The following is an 18,154-nucleotide window of genomic DNA, read 5'->3' on the forward strand; positions in this document are numbered from 1 at the left end:
TCATTACATTACAAATCTGAGAAAAAAATAAAAAAAATTATATATATATATATAAATAAAATGGGGCTTTGTGATTGGTCGGACGTCTAAGCATTGTGATCAGGGCCACAATGACACAACCAGAACTGTAAATTTCCACCTGACATTGGTCATGAGAGAGAGAGTCAGAGGGAGAGACCGACATACTTAGTAGTCAGCAGATGTCTGTCACTGTGGAAAATGTCATGTCTTCACCACTTTCAGGCTGCTCTCTCTCTTTGTCTCTTTCATTTACTCATTCATCTGACTTTCTGCAAGATATTTACACAGGGTGACATTTAAGACAAGACTACATTTTAGAAAAAAAAAAACCTATGGCCTTTTCTGTTGCTGCAGCTAAACATTTTGTTTTCCATGTGTTGTTTCCAAGACATGTTTTTAACATGAACATAGTCTAGACACAGAAGCTACTATTACCTAATTTCTCAAACAAATCCAACAAAATTAGCTTTTTCTGCCATGTAAAAATCTGTTTGTGTCTGTATGTTTGTGCCCGTGTACATTCTAGCTTTCATCCATATCATAGTGTCTAACGATTCCTCAAACAAGTTAATGATTTTACAAACACACACACACACACACATTTGTCTTCATGACTAGCTTCCTCGACAGTTAATTAATAACACTAAGAGGATGCAGAAAGCACTTGCTTTGTGTGTGTGTAAGTATTTCCTGCTTAGAGAAACAGAGAACTCCATTATGTCTGTGACAAACTGTTAACAGAAGTAGATAGTAATTGCCTTGAGTGATAGAGATATAACTTCCAGTACAGTGGAACTGTACAGTGGTTTCACATATTAATATAACTAACAAAACAGACTACAATGACTACATTGAATACAAGTGAAGTGAATACTGAAACACCAGTTAACACTCTTTTGACCACTGGGATAATAGAATAATTGAGACCATGTTTATAGAACATGATGATTTAAAAAAAACAAAAAAAACAAACAAACAAAAAAAACACATTATGTCCAAATGTATTATATTTTCAGAAAATCACAACATGTGTTTTCGCTCACTTAAAAAGATAAGCTGAGGTGAGGCGGACTCCCTTGCTGGCTTGTGTTACTTTACTTTTTGCACTTCTTGGTTACATGGGACACAATACAATGCAACAGCAAATACATTTGCTTTTTTCACATTAAGCTCTTCTTTGGTATTATTTGGCATATTTAGCCATCTACATTCAATTACAATATAAGTTGCTGCACAATAGGAAGAAGATAGGGGAGATCCAGAGACTGAGCGTGAAGAGATTCAAAAATCAATACTGATGCACATCAATATCCATTATTAAAGAAGTCATCTTTGTGTTAATATAAATTGTACTGAAGGAGGATGCAGAAACATAAAAGTAACAATTAAACATCTAGGTTTTTACTTTTGTGTTACCTTATTGAGATCATGAAAGCCTTTACAATTGTATAACAAATTTACCCTCTGGTAGCAGTTTATAAAATTAAAATCCTCTACTGTAAAGGAAGTGATGTATTTTGTATTACCAATTATTTGGGAAAATGCTACTGTACTTCTTACAAGCAACACTGTTCTCCACAGCAACATTCAGTATGTTTTATGTTCCTCTCAACATGCAATATGCTATCAAGGGGGCTAGTAGGTAAGCATAATGATGTATGTATATGTAATGTCTTGATTGATATATTTGATATTTGTTTCAAACATGTTAAAAAAAAACCATTTAAAATAAGCATACAAATAACAAAATAAACAAAAAACATTTAACCAAACATACAATTTGTGATAAATAAAAAGAAAACAATAAAAGACTAAATAATTGACTAATCAACATTTAATGTGCATACAAAATTATCCAATCAATTTGTGCACCTAGTAAAAAAAAACCAAATAAACTAAAAACCCTGTTGTTAACACCCTTCTTTGTCTTGAGAATAGTTTTTGTATCTATTTTATGTTTGGACACTCTTTGACCTCATCTTTTATTTTGTTGCATATTTTGACACCATATATATACTAGAATATTGCTATACTAGAATATTTTCTGTACATTGATCAGTAAAAGCTTATTTCTTGCTTTGTACATCAGTACTGCCGTTTGAAATTCAGCCAGGTCAGTGAATTTTAAAGCTTTAGACTTAAATAAAAGATTGGCGTTTCAAAAAACCAACATTATGGATTATACATACTTATACTTATACTTTTCTGCAGTACTATCAATGATTGTATTGTACTTTGGAATGTGTTTCCCCAAACTTCTGTGCAGTAATTTAAATAAGGTAACACCAATGAACAGTAGAGAGTAAGGAGTGATTTGTAATCTAGCATGTGCTTTGTTTTCGCCGGCAAAAACAAATTAGACATAAGGCTCCTCCGCTTCATCTATCAAATAAAGAGTCTAATAAAATGTAAACTGGCAATGTTGTTGCAATTCTGTTTAAATTTCTGACAAATACATGCCTTAAATTTAAAATGCTTTTTGTGGATATACCGTCAATGCATAGTATAGCTTACTTCTTTGGGTTCACCTTGAGCCTTGTGCCAACAAGTGCACCTTGCGTCATCAAGTTATGTACTGACTTGTGCATACACACATGCACATCTGTGTGGTCACCTATTGATATGAGCTTTGGACAATGACCAAAAGAATTAGATCACTGGGCTCATCCTTAGAGATAGGGTGAGGAGCTCAGACACCTGGAGAATAATCACTGCTCCATTGCATTTAAAGGTGTGAGCTGAGGTGGTTTGGGCATCTAATATAGATGCCTCTTGGACCCTGTGGAGGTGTTCAAGGCCAGTCAACTGGGTGGAGACTTTGTGGCTGAAGGGATTACTAATGCCATCTGGCCTGGGAACACCTTGGGATCCCAGAGTAAGAGCTCAAGGTCGGGCCTGGGGAGAAGGATATATGGTCTACTTTACTGCCACCGGATCCGGACCCATTTAAGCAGCAAAGAACTGATGGAACTCAGTGGTGAGCATGAGCAGAAGTAGCTGTCAGAGCTAATTAGCCAATAGAAAGAGTACCATCTATAGCAGCTCGATCAAAACCCAAAATAGAAGATTTCACCATCCATCCATCCATCCATCTTCATCCACTTATCCGGGATCGGGTCGCGGGGAAGATTTCACCATTCTGTTTTAAATTTTCATTATCAGACAAGGGATTTGCAGATTCAGATTCACATTTAAAGGGAGTTGTCTTCGCTAACTTATGAAGGCAATGAAAGTAAATAGAGTTGCTGTCATAAATTCTCAAGATGACAGAAGTGATATATAACCAGGAAATGCTGCTGTTGCACAGTTGCCTACAAAACGACCTCCAGAGAATGATACTGGCTGTGGGAACCGCAATGAACTGTGGGACGATTTACAGCTCAGTCCAAAAGCTTGGTGTAAAACATAGAGAGTCATTGTCTGGTGTTTTGTGTGTGTGTTTGCTGGGCCCAGACTCACGTTGAGACTTCAGAACCCAGCCAGTACCCGGCTCCCCACCACACACACACACACACTTTCACTAACCACTTACATAACACACTCTCCTATTTTAAGACCATGTACATTTCCACTGGGCTGACTACCTATTAAATCCACTGCTCTCCTCCATCCACCACATTTCTTTCTCCTCTTTTTCTAATCTCCTCCTTTTGCTTTCCTTTGTCCTTTCCCTCTTCCTTGTTTCCTCATGTCCTCTGTACTTCTCCACCTCCTTTCTTCCTCTTCATCCTACTTCGCTCACCTCCAACTTTTTCCTCTGCTGTTCACATATTTTGTGCTCTTCCCTCTCCCCACTTTTTACCCCTTTTGACTTCTTCTTGTTCTCTACTTAACTGTCCTTTTCCATCACTTTCATGTTAGACAAATAGAAATAGAGAGAGAAAAGTGGGAAATAAGGAGAGGAAAAGGGAGGGAGGACGGGAGAAGGGGAGAGAAATGAGAGGCAGATATGGAGGAAGTATGAAGTAAAACGGTAAAAAAAAGACCGGTTAAACATTTAAAAAAAAATAAATAAATAAAAAAAATAAGGTAGGCTACCATATGCAAGAATGTGAAGCAATTTACATAAATTAATTGCATTGTATTGCCAATGTATGAATAGATTGTAATGTAACTTAAACCTTTCTCTGTTGCCTATAACAGCCTGTGGAGTGATTTCTGCGTTAAGGATGGAAATTAGCTGCTAAAGCTGCTCTTTTTATCAAAAGGGACTGTCCACGATATTATAAACAAATAAACTAAACTAAGTGCCTTCTCTTCTGCTCCGCTAGAGTGCCAGCAGTATGTAACTCTAGCTAACATTAGCTTAGAAATACACGCCGCTAACATCAACAAACAACTGGCACAGGGTCCAACACAAAGTCCAAAGTCAAAGCTATGTCTCTGCAATATGACGATATCAATTGACAGTAGAAAACTTCTATAGTTTAAAAATTATATTCCATTGTTTATTTTGTTTTGTCGCAAATTCCACACTTTACAGTAATATTTTGGCAAGAGGATGACACTTTGCAACTTGTTGCAGTTAGTTTTAAAACTAACTTAGTGCGGTAACTTCTTCCACACATGCTGGTGTTGCAGGAAAGAAATTTGCATTCAGAATAAACAAACATGGAGGAGAGTGAGGAGCTCATATCCAAGAGAGAAGTCTGTTGTATGGATGAGCCACACTATTCACTATTCCAGCAGTTCCAGCAATGATGTGTGTGTCAGGTAATGTAGAATTACTTGCCCACAGACATTCAGCTAGTTCAGCAAGAATAGGATGGAGCTGCTGTGCTGGCTCTTGGACCGTCTTGTCCTCTCATGTTAGCAGCAAGAAACTATAGTTTGCTAACTCACAACCTAGCTAAAATTTGTTACTTAACTTGCTGTGACTGAACATTGAATTCAGCGAATTTAAATAAATGTAATCGATATCGGGATCTGAATCGTTATTCGGATATGAAATGACCTATATTGGGTTATGAGATTTTAGTCATATTACACAGCCCTAGTCAGGCTAACATTACTGTAAAGCATGCGAAAAATATTATAATATTGTGGTTTTAGCTAGCTAATAAAAGCTATCGTTAGTTTGCTTGCTAACAGGGACAAATTTCTAGCTAGCTAACGTAGCAAAATACTGTTTTATGTCCAATTCATCCAGACTCGCAGGGCTGATCTGGTTGGTAGATTGGTTGGCTTGCCGTTTTAACGTTGCTTTATCAGCTGGTGTTGCTGGTTGCACCTGGAGGCTATCCTTAGCTTGCTTGCTCGCTAAGGTTATTGCTTGCAAAATATTATCCGAGTGCATTATCAAAGTGGCTTGATGACACATCTTTCTTCTTCTTCTCTCTAAGATCCACGCTGGGTTAGTTTAGCTTTTTACCGTGCTCTCTGGTCCGATCACAGTGCTTGAGGCGGTTACTTAAAATTAAACATGTCACAGAAAGGTCATAGGATGAGAGAGTGACAAGAAAAGTGAGTCACATGCAGATAAAGAAAAACAGATGTGACCAATGCAGATAAAAAAAAACTGAGCAAGATTAGAGACAGCACAGAATGGTGGACAGAAATGTCAAGTGTAACAAAGAGTATCACAACATGAATGAGTGTGCATGTGAGAGATACAAAACAAACAGTGCAACAGAGATACCAGGAAATATAAAATGTTAAAAGAAACACAGGGAGGTCTGTACCTTTCAGTCTTATCTATACCCAACAGTCAGTTGATTCTTGGTAATTCTTTGGGGGGGGGTTGCATTCTGGTACTACATGAAGTCACATCAGGTCAATGAGCTTCAGTCCTGTTTACACAAACTGCCATCCTCCATCTTAAAATCACACACTACAGCACCTAAAATTAAACTTAGCGTTAGTTCAGGCAGGCAACAAAGCCAAGCTCAGCTCACAATCTCAGCTAGATAGCAGATCTCAAAGCCAGCACACATCAGCTGATGTAGCCATCAGCTGATAGTAGCTGATCTCAAAGCCAGCCCACATCAGCTGATGGCTCAGCAGATTTCCTCTTTGCATCCATTGGCAAGTCTCATACAAGGCGCCTTATTTAAGCTGCTTTAGCCTCCATACCCATGCTGCTTTCTCTGCAAGCCACTTTGCAACCCGCCTCCACCCCAGCTCCTCCTTTTCATGCTGTGTCTGACAAATCAATGTAATTTGTGTTGTCATTGATGCCTGCTCTGTTCTGCACCCTAAGGGGTCTTTTCTGCTGCCCTCCCTGCCTTAAGGCTTTCCACACAGGCACACAGAATGCATGTAGAAGGGCAGGTAGTTTCTTGCCATACCGCCAAACGTAACTTACTAAGGATCAAAATAAAAGCTTTCTCTGACTAAAGTGGTCCTGATTGAAGTAAGATTTGCATCTAGACTGTCAGAATATGACATGGCCTGTTTTCATGAAATTATCTGTAACCAGCAGGTAAGTGTAGTATCAGTTCTTATTTAACTTATTTTAGTTGTTCTGAAGGGGTTTGCCATGACAGAGGTCCCTCCTCTTATGCTGAGTGAGTCCATTTAGCACTAAGCTGGGGTTTATCATGAATTATGAGCCTGGTGCATGGGTATGCCAGCTTTTATCGATTTAACCCCACATTCATGTTATATTAGATATGTAGTAAGTACAAACTGTTAACTCACAAATGTTACATGAACACTGTGGAAGTGGTAATTCTAAAAATTAAAAAGGAACTACTCAAGGTAATTTTAGCATCAATAGACACATGGGAGAAGTCCGCCATCAGGGCTTTCTCTCAGAAAGCCTTAGTACTTAGTTAGGGTTAAGTACCAAAACCGCTTGGTTTTTGGTTTAGGCAAAAATCCTTTCTGCCTGAAAGCCCTAAATGTAAACTGCTTCCATATGCTCAATAGACACCTTTATAAAATCTGAACTGTTGGTCAATAACTATCATGATAATTAGTCAACTGTAACAGCATCAATTAGGACTCTAGCCACCAAACCCCATTCATTTGCACATTTTGTTTTTTACTCTTTCTACTGCTAGGGACATTGAGTGTTCCATTAAAGGGAATAGAAAGTTATCAGTTAATATTAAGTTATATTTTAAACCTGCAGTCACACATGTATGGCCACATGCGGGCAACATAAAGAAGCTGTGAACAGTGACACGTATAAGTTGATGAAGCAAACTTGTTAGCAAACAGTTGTCTATTTAACATCCAATGAATACTGTGCATTTTTTAGTTTTACTTTGCTCTTCAACAACTCCTTAGGGAAATAATGGGCTCTTTAGCTACAAAATATTTCACTAAGTTCACATGCTAATCGCTAACTGTCTGCAATTTGGTGCTGAGCAGGTAGTTTTTGGTGGGTTGTTAGACATTTTTCTGACATTTATAAACACAATGATTAAATCGAGAAAATAATCAGAAGATTAGCTAATGAAAATAATCGTCACTTGCATCCCTACTTTGAATGTGTTTACCATATTTGTATAAAGTGACTTCCTTACTTTGGCACTATCTGGTGGTAGCCAAGAGAATGACACCATCGTATGCTGCTGATAGCCACACTTAAGCAAGGATTATACCTTCAACATCCACGAGTACGCGAGGGTCCGCGTGACAAAAAAATCGTCATCAAAGGGGGTACGGGTAGGCTCTGTGCGGACGTCTGCGTGACTCCCGTTTTTTATGACTGCGTGGCCGACTACGCTACCAGGGCACCAACTGATCTACTGCGCATGTGTGGAACGCATCCGCCAAGCTGACTCCAGAAAGTAGTATAAACAGAAGTAGTCTGTGTCCGTGGGGTCCGCAGCTTTCCATGTGCACGTGTGCTTTGAAGTATATTTGAGGCTTTAGGCAACCACTTTCATCACGCTTAGATGGGGTGGTGATGGAGCAGTGGATAAGACTCATGCCTTTGGTGTGAGAGACCCGACTCAATCCCCACTATGACCCTGAGCAAGACACTTAATCTCTAGTTGCTCCTTAGGCGTGCAACATCTGACATAAATAGCAACTGTAAGTTGCTTTGGATAAAAGCGTCAGCTAAATGAATAAATGTAATGTAAAACCTTCCATGATTCTCATCACTTCAAGGATTTCTCATTGGTGCAGACTTAAAGTTGAGCTTGATGTTGGAAATAGCAGCCTGACGAAACAATCTCAACGCAAAAGCTCCACCCATTCGCATGCTGTGGAGTTTTTTTTTCCCACGCACACTTTGTCAGCAGATTAACTTTGCTCAGTTGCCATGAAACTATAGATGTTTAATAGTTGCTTCTGCTTGATGCTCACATTTCTGGTTATTCTGATTTTTGATACAGGGTTTATCAACATAAATCAACATATTTACTGCTTTCACCTCCAGCTGTCATGGTAAATTAAATCTTTCAAAGCAGCTGACCACGATTATTAGCTGTTCAAACTACAACTAGAACACAGTTAAACAAAATCACCCAAGATTAATGGGGCAGCGCTAATTACATTAAAGACATGTACTAATGTGAGTGTGTGAGTGAGTGGATCATATTGGTTAATGGGGACAGCAACAGTGAAGTTCCAGCCAGAGTAAAAGTCAAGGACACACAGTCATAAAAGTTTGACAGCAGCGCCTGCAGAGTAACTGGGTGATGTTTTTTCACTTGGTCATGTTTTTGTAGAAAGTACTCACCAACACATCCACACGCTAATAACCTCAGATTACTGACTTGATTCATCAGTAAAAAAAAACTGCTGTTAATAAATCAGCTTTCAGTGCTGCTTAGACAGGCTGACAGGAAGAAGACAAACAACTATTACTCATGTGACTTTTTCTGTTCTACCCTGTTTTTATTTCCTACTTCACCCTTTTAAAAATGATATTTTAATTTTTTGTTCTTAATTTTTCCTACGTTGCTTTTATGTTTTGGGTAAAGCACTTTGAATTGCCTTGTTGTTGAAATGTGCTACATTCAAGTATTTTTTCACTTAAATAAATGTCCATTTGGTATAACAGCACCTGGCAAATCTATCTGATCCATGAAAGCTTTTAAATTTGATACTGTAAACATGCAACTGGATACTTTCCCCATGAAATATTCTGCGGCACAGAGGATGACATGCATTTCATGTGTAAAAGTGATGCTTTTTTCAATAACTTGATACTAAGACTGGCTGGGCAGCAAGAGAAAGTACACCACCTACAGACAACATAAAGAAATCGAAGATCTTGAGGATTACCACCTTAAATCTTAGATCATGCAACCTTAAAGTACTTCAGAGTGTTTTGTGTTTACACATTCAATTACTGACACATTACACTCTTCTGATCAATTCCCACCAGCCTGCTCAGATGCGTCACATCACAGAACACATTCAAGCTCAAGCTTGTGCGCAGATATACGGAAACTTAACTAGCTCTCAAACACCCACAAACCCAGGACACAAAGAGAGCATTATAGTCAACCCTGAGGTGAGTCTCTGGATGCGATAGCTCTGATTTTATACTGAGCTCACAGTGGCCGCTTCAAATGTGTCACACATTAGCTCGATGGGGACTGTACAGTAACCCCGATTAGATTAAACTCAGGGCCAGGAGCTCTCACACACACACACACACACACACACACACACAGCTTTGTGTCTGCATAGTAATGACCAAGGGGGGGACCTGTAAACCAGTTTATCAGCCAGTCAGTTTCATCCAGCGTATGTTCCACCCCAGCTACAGTGAAACAGTCCCAAAAATTGTATGTTACACTTAGCGAATTTTCTCTGCCACCTTTACATTTACCTCTAAGTGTGGTTGGTCACCATATCTTAAAGAGCTGCCAACCAGCAAGAAATACTTTACTCTTTACCCTGAACCAAAAACTAATAGTTTTGCCATGTAGATTGCAGTTTTTCATCTATTAATACAAGGTTTACACTTTGCTAATAAATTAATTCCATAAGAAGACTTTGGGTAATTTTCCAGTGTTGAAATTTGAAAAAATACCGCAAAACTGCTTTCAAAAAACACCCCAACTCAAGAAACTGCAGCTTTTATTAAACCAATAAGACCCAATGCAGCAACCATAATCAAAATGACAAATCGAAACTATCTGTGTTTCAAAAAAAGTTGCACTACATGCATTACACATGTGAGGCGCACAAAAACGGGCTATAGCCTACTTCCTCTACAGTGTCAACAACACACAAGCCTGTATTTGCCAAATTATCTGAAATATAACTGCGGGATTTCTGCATATTAAAAGGATGCTCTAAACATATTCCATAATCGGGTCTTTATTGTCACAGCAAGTGTTTAATCACTGAGGCTTTCCAACAAATACAGTTTGCCAAAATAAACCAAATGATCCGACAGAGAGAGACAGCATGAGAAAGAGAGAGAGGACAGGAGGAAGCGAGACAGAGAGAGTATCTGACGGACACTGTTAAAATATAGGCTAAAGAGAGAGGTAGAGAGACATAAGAGCAGCACCACCGAGAGTGACAGAGGGGGCTCGTGGTTATGGGAAGCAGCGCACGATGTGCAGCGTGCGACTGAGCATCTCCGCTATCTCACCGCTCTGAGCGCTTCACTTCCCTTTTTTGGTATAGTTCAACAACGGCAGAAAATGAATAAATTAGGCCCTACATGACTATTTCCTTGAATGTAACACAAACATAAAAACACAAAGGCTGTCCGTGTACATAAAACTAAATAACGACTAAAGACCTGAAAGTCTAAAAAGCGGACATCCTAAATCGACATCCTAAATATAGCCTACTGAAAAACAAAGAATTTACAATAAATTGAAAAGAAATGATCCATTAAAAACATTTCACACGTGAGAGAAAGAGTCTAAACATGAAAAACACATGGAAGAAAAAACAAATCACAATTTGCAGATCAACCCCGACCGTATTGCATTCAAACCTATTAAGAAAATGCAAATCCACCAACGATCCTTCCTGAGCACACGGATAAACGTAGATTGCAGCCTTTACCAAAATCTACATCGCAGCTTCCCCACTAAACACATCCCTGCGCACACACTACCACCAGTAAGACCACCAATAAATACAACAAAACATTGCTAATTGACATCTCAACCCATACATGCACATAAACTCTTCTTAATTGCTTTTGATGGCTTGCAAAAACTACCCTCATTCAGACACAATACAGATACAAATAAACGCATTCAATCATATTTCTAATAAAATTATATGAAAACGAGTGTCACCCACAGCCATGCCTTATAGGTGTGCAACAAGGATGTCGTTTTTCAGTTACCTGTTCTGTTGATGTAATTATTTTGTTCTTTTAATGTCCTTTGAGTGCAGTCCCTTGTTTTCGTCTTGTCCGTGTCCTCCTGTGTCTGTGTGAGCGACTGAGGGCTAGATGCGTCTGTAGCCTATATTTTAGCCTGCTTATAAGCCTCTCTTTCTGACCTTTGTCTCTTAAAACTGAGGGACCGGAGACATCATCGGCAGTGGAAAATCACCGGCCTGCCTCCTCTCAGAGCAACAGGAGAGCTGTGTATATGTTGCCTTCAGGGCCTGCAGACAATTGTAAGACCGTCATTCCACGAGCGAAGCAGTACAAATTGGACTTGGAAATGAGGCATTTTAAGGCATTCTTCTTGCTTTTTATTTTCTTAGACAGCAAGTGACAGTTGACAGGACTTGTTATTATTGTATAAACCTTACCATTTCTTTTAAAAATTTAAACAAAAGTTAAATAGCAATTACATCAAATATAAAGACTTAAAGTGTCGGCCAACTCTTTTGTTGCTCTAAAGTTGGAGCCCACCTCTGTTTGAAATGTGGATGCCAGTATAAAACGTGAAACATAAACATGCCTGACGCACCTCATGCAGTCTGTCCCATGCTCCATTTTATCATTAACTGACAACCATAAAGGCTCTGCTAAGCGTTTTCAGTTTTCAAACTCGGAGTGGCGTTTTTCCGAGCAGCACTTGAATGCACGTTAAAGTGGCAGTTCCCACTACCAATTTTACGGGTTGGTTGGTATCTTAACCGGCTCTCACGGGCACACGCTCAGATTGTCGCACGCTCCCGGCAACCCTAAACCACCCTGCTACCCCCCACACCCTCACCCCCGTGCAGTGCACGCGGCGGTGGAAATAAAGGAACCTGATGTGGGCTCCGTATAGCTGATTCTCCACTCAGAGGAACAGCAACAGCACTATTTCTTACTGAAAAGAATATTGTTTGTTTCAGTTATTTCAATCGTCATTCAATCATTAACTCATGGGTTGTTTTATCTGTTGAATGTCTACAGTGCAGGGTACAGTTTAAATACCATTTTCTAATAGCAGATTTCTGCACATGCAAGCACAGACAAATGTGGTGGCTGTGGCTCAGGAGGAGCGGGTCACCCATTAATAGGAAGATCAGCAGTTCGATTGCTGGCTTCTCCAGTCTGCATGTCGAAATGTCCTTGGGCAAGATACTGAACCCTAAATTGTGAGTGTGTGTGTGTGTGACTGATTAGATTATGTTTCTGATGAGCAGTTGGCACCTTGCATGGTAGCCTCTGCCATCAGTGCATAACTATTTGTGAATGTGACATTTAAAGTGTTTTGAGTGGTTGGAAGACTAGAAAGGTGCTATACAAGTACAGTCCACATTATACAAATGTCATGTCATGCCTTTTGCATGCAAAAAGTTGACAATAAAGTATTTTGTGTCTTGCTACCACTATAATGTTCGTATTGCCTACGGCTCTGTCCTTGGAGCTAAATGACTTTAATTGTATTTAATGGTGACTGTAGTGTTCTATGTTATATTGTATCTCTGTCGCACTTAATAATACGTTTATACCTATCTTGTCTTTTCTGCCTATATTGTCTCACCATACAAAATTACCATACAAAAAACTATGTTTGGCTGTAATATTTGCTTACTGTCTTAAAACCTATTTAAATCTAGCCCTATCCTTAGGAAAAAACACCTAAAATAACATTCCCAAAATGAAGCAGGTATAACTACTCAACCATTAGGCATAAAAGCATTTTCTTTTGTCCTTTGGTAGGTCAGAAGCTAATGAATTTAAATCCATTGTAAGCAAATGTATTTCTTTTACCATTCCAGAGTAATTGGAGATCCAATAAAGGGAAAGATTAGATTTTCATCCTTCCTTATAAAATCTAAATTTCAAAGGCAGTATCACCATTATTGTCGATAATAATAACTGAATGTCTTTCCCTACACCTTGACTACAACTGCAATTGTACATTTGATGATGGTTTCCATGTTTTGGCCATGTTTACTATTAACATGTTGACATGTTGAAAATTTTTTATTTCTATACAACCATGTTACAAATAGCATAAAAATCCCCAAAGCATTGAAATTTTAATAAATGCAATGAATACTAATCAATATTCCTATGACACAAGAACTCCATGCTATACAGGTAGATGAATGGAGAATTAAAGGTCCCAAAGTAGTGTGTAAGATATCAAAATACTCCTCAAAAATATCAAAATACTCCTCTCAATGAGTGGTACCGTGGTCTTGTTTTTCAGTGCTACGAGTCAGACACAACATGGTGAAAAACACTGTATGTTCGAATGGACCATTGGAGCTCCATCATCTATGTCAGCTTAAGAGGGCAGAGGGTAGCTGGAAATTTTTCTAGGAGGCACTGTGCTATCGGAGCATGTGAACAGCACAGATTATTTGGGACTACACCTACAAAAACAGCAAAGGTAATACATAATTCGTAGTTGTAAATGTATACTATATGTTTGTTGTTGTTGTTCTGCGACGGGTTATTTCGTGAGTTTAGGTCGTACTGTTATATCAGTTACACAGCCGATTTCAGTTCATTAGTAATGTTATGTAATTTACGTAATTTACAAACTTAAGTAACGTAACAGAATTTATAATTCTTATAACTATGCCAAAGGGTAACCAGTGCGTTAAAAAGTGACACCAATGAGTCTTGGCAAAGCGTTCACATTTACTAAGCGCATTTATAACAAATATGCTAAAATTTATGCCGTGACTCCTAATCTTTTTACTTAAAGGGATGGTAAGCAAGTGTAATCCAAAAAAAATTTGTTAAATTCAGCAAATGTTTCCTTATGGTTCGCTAGCTCCCCATTTTGTGTGTGCTTTGAAAAAATAACCAGGTTTTCCTACACAGCCCTGGGTCTGCAAATGGAACACAAAGAAAGTGGTGAAGACCTTCCCCACAACATTGTTCCAGCCAATCAACAACAGGTGGTGGTAGTGCTTGTGCACAGGAGCAGTGGGAGAGAGAATGTCTATGCAGTGGTACATTCGAACATGGTGGATTAATTGCTGGACTCTAGACACTGTCCAGAAGGAGAGATGGAGGAAAAAGTCTTGAGAGTATAAATGGTGAAACAAGTTATTGGACCAGTCAAGGAGAAGAACATTGGTAAGGGTATTCAATGCTGGAGAAACCCCTGAGATTAGATAGGAATGAAAACCGGTGCGGAGGTTGCTCTGTTTCTGCTCGACAGGTGAGTAACATTGGCTTTGCAGTTTCACACAAACGATAGGTCAGTATAGTCTTGTCCGTTTGTTGTCATGTTTGTGATAGCTGATCCCAACTGGTTAGCTCTGCTGCAGCAGTAGCAATAGTTTGCTAACCCACAACTAAGCTAAGCGTGGTTACATTACTTGCTGCGTGTTTGTCTGCTCTAATGTTACATGATAGTATTTATCCGTAAAACTTTTGCGAAGGGTCTTATGGCCACGAAGAACAAGTTTTGCTAGGACAGTGGGATTATTTGGGTTGATCATAATACGAAATGTTATACTAGGTAGCCTAATATCGTTCCTTGTTCGCTTTACATCTGATACAAACATATCCTCTTGTCAGTCACAATATTTTTGTAAAAACACTTTCAAATAAGTCTCGCTAGTTTTTTAATCCATTGTGTTTTGAATGCTGTGTTTGTGTGATTGATGATGTTTGTTACAGGTTTGTTGTATTTGTTACAGGTCGCCTAGGCAATGCACATCCATGAATTTGGGGTAATGTGGGGGAGCACTGAAGACGAGGGGGTGTATATGTTTGGCAGTTGAGTTCAAATATCAACAATCTTCCTGCAGAATCACTTAGTATCCTTAAAAAGGAACCTTTTTGGCCAGTGGAAATTCAGACTTGTTTAGTGCATCAGTTAGCACTCTGCAAAACAATCAGAGGGTGAAAGGTCAACTTGAAAACCTACTTTTAGCTCGAAGCATTAATTCATTCCCCTGCAGCTTCTTTACTTTCTGTGGTCGAGCATTTTCAGCATTGCAAAGGAAATAACCTGTTGAAAAGAGTAGGTGAATGATTTGAATATTTTGACAGACATGGTAATGTTGAGGCTGGCAAAATGTCAATGTGAATGTGAGGAACAGAACAAGGCTTGTTTACATACCTGATACTATATTCAAGTAAGGCACATAAAAATGATTACCAAAATTGTCTGTTGTCCTTTGGGTTGCAGGCTCAGGCATTTCTGCCTTTAGTTTTTTACTAAATTAATGTACTTATTCACTTATAAGCAGTTTTGGGAAGCATTTCACTAAGGGCCATGATGGAAAATGACTTGTTCTACTGGCCAAATCACTCTCACTTGACCAGCTCATTCCACATCAAGAGGCAATGTGTTGACAGCTAGTGTTTAACTTTGTCCTAAAAACTCTTTATCTCCACATCTTATCTCGAGCCCTTCACTGGTAGAGAATGTCACCCACCATTGTTTTTCAAACACTATCCTACTACTGTATTTACACTGACATTATGTAATAACATAGAGAGAAACCTTCCAGATGTATGGTGTGGTTTTAGTAGTCACAAGTAGGCCAGAGGGTTAGGCAACAAAATTACTTGGTTATGTTTAGGCAATAACTATGTGACAAAAGTCAGTATCGCTATTTCACTTAAACCTCTAAATAACTTCACATTGATTTAATTTCACACGGGACTTGAACGCCAGTTCCCCGACCAAACGACCTACACTGTAGTTTTTTTTCATATTATAGCAGACATTTGCAATGAACCAAACTACTTATTTTATTAATACAAATTAATTTTGCTATTTGCAAAATTAATGAATCTCATTTTTCCAACTCATTTCACTAAGTAAAACACCAAAAACTCTTATAGAATTAGTATAGTATTATTCATTGACTGTTTTTTATCATGAAATTAAATAGTCAATAAAAAAAGTTACCCACTTTTTAAACCACATCAAATTTGATCTAATTCAGAATTAGCCGGTTATTAGTAACATCAGCAAAAAGTAACAGAAACAGAGATGACGAGCCTGTAAACAAGTCATTATAGTAAATGTAAATTGAATTACCACAAATTATTTAAAAAACAACAAAAAGGTAACTGTATCCTGTGGAGATACATTGTGAAATGACAATGTATGAATTTTATCCTTGGCATTGGAGTTTGTGGTGCTCTGCAAGGTTCAGATTCCCACTATTTTAGACATTATTCCTTTGTGAAAGGGACTACTATTTGAGGAACATAAATTCTTGAAAAGCATTTTTAAATAGATATATTTTTGCTCATGATGTTTATTAATGTTACCAGTTAATGTTCCTGGGCGCCACATGCACTCTGGTTCAGGACACCCACTTGTACCCGCAATGGAGCTTTATCTATTCAGAGTAAATGGGCAGTGTCCATGTGTTGCTAAAGTTAACCAAGAAACTGGCACACTCACAGGCCAAAGCAGTGGGGGGAAGATAAGGATGGTTTCTGTTATACTGCTTTGTAACTGTAATAACATCTCATAAAATGTAGAAAAGGAAACTAAACAAACTAGTGGTTTGATACTGAATCCTGGACATTCTGCACCTTCCTCCACTGAACTCTGTCATTGGACGACAATATTTCTCAGCCTCTCCGTAGGCAGGGACAGTTAATTTCCACTTCTTGATGATGAACCCATTGACCCCATGTGACCCCTCCTCCGTGACACACACACACACACACACACACACACACACACACACACACTCTTACCGTTTTTATGTTTATTTTATTTTTATTTTTTAATATTCTTTTACTTTATATTTGTTTTAACACACACACACGTTTACTGTTTTATTTTAATTTATTTAGTTTTTATATTTACTTTTTTTTTAAGTTTAAATTTTTAACACACACACACGAACACACACTTTTATGTTTTATTTATTTTATTTTATTTTATTTATTTGATGAACCATATAAATTAAATTCAAAACACACACACACATGCTTACTGTTTTATTATTTTTATTTAAACACAAACACAGTTTATATTTTAAGCTTTGGCAATGTTGTTGTTTGACATTCATGCAATACCCTGGACCATATTTACACGAATATCTCTGGCAGCAACAAAGCTCCCCCCCCCATCACTACTGGCTTTTAGAAACAAACCGTTCCATATTTGCCTTGTACGTTACATCACTTTGACATAACACCTGTACCTAGGAGAGTAATATGGATTGCGTTAGCTTGTGAAGTAATGTGGAAAGCCATACAACTATAGTATTTTGCAATGGATAACTTTAGCAACTGGTCAGTGTTAGCCGGAAAGCTAACGTTATCTAACTTGAGCCAACTAACAGTTGCTGTGTGTACATTTCAGTATCAGTAGGCAAGAGGCTCGGGAGCGCACATGCAGAAAATCCAACCTTATTTCTTCACTTAGGATGCAGCATAGTGGCTGTTCTAAGCCAAAGAGAAGGCAGGTGTTTGGTTCATTTTTATGTGAGATTACAACCCATTTATAAATGGGCAATAAAAACTGCCTTCTTTTGTTGGATCCTTCCATTTTTAAAACAGTGCAGTGATTTTTTTCTATTGTCAGGCAACCAATGAATCACCTGTGTTTGGCCATGATTTTGCTGTGAAGTGAACACAGATCTGTAACTTTATAAATGGACAGGTAGAGAGCACTTGCTCTGGCTCTGATTGAGGGTGAGAGGTTCCCCCAATATATTTAAATGTTGATTATATTATACTGCTTCTTGCTCACATGTATTCAGCTGATTTAGGTTTTGTAGGCCAATATTTTAGTGATATTTGGATCTCATTCACTAATTAAAATACTTAGAAGAAGATGTATGGCAGAGGGCAAAAGCACGTACATTCCAGCATTTGATGTGCCAGGGCTCCATCACGTTTTGCGTCAGTTTCCAT

The 18,154-nt window shown here is 38.3% G+C and overlaps 1 protein-coding gene across 1 annotated transcript in view; it reads right to left on the reverse strand.

Annotated features, from left to right (window-relative positions):
- The window catches only part of LOC123986991 (sodium- and chloride-dependent taurine transporter-like), a 40,672-nt gene extending 29,265 nt beyond the window's left edge, over positions 1-11,407 (reverse strand). Inside the window, exon 1 of the mRNA XM_046075482.1 lies at positions 11,249-11,407. The gene's annotated coding sequence lies outside the window, so the exon portion shown is untranslated. The remainder of the gene's footprint in view (positions 1-11,248) is intronic.
- Positions 11,408-18,154: the final 6,747 nt, after the last annotated feature.

Source organism: Micropterus dolomieu, linkage group LG18 (genome assembly GCF_021292245.1).
Source record: "Micropterus dolomieu isolate WLL.071019.BEF.003 ecotype Adirondacks linkage group LG18, ASM2129224v1, whole genome shotgun sequence".
Classification (NCBI taxonomy): Eukaryota; Metazoa; Chordata; class Actinopteri; order Centrarchiformes; family Centrarchidae; genus Micropterus; species Micropterus dolomieu.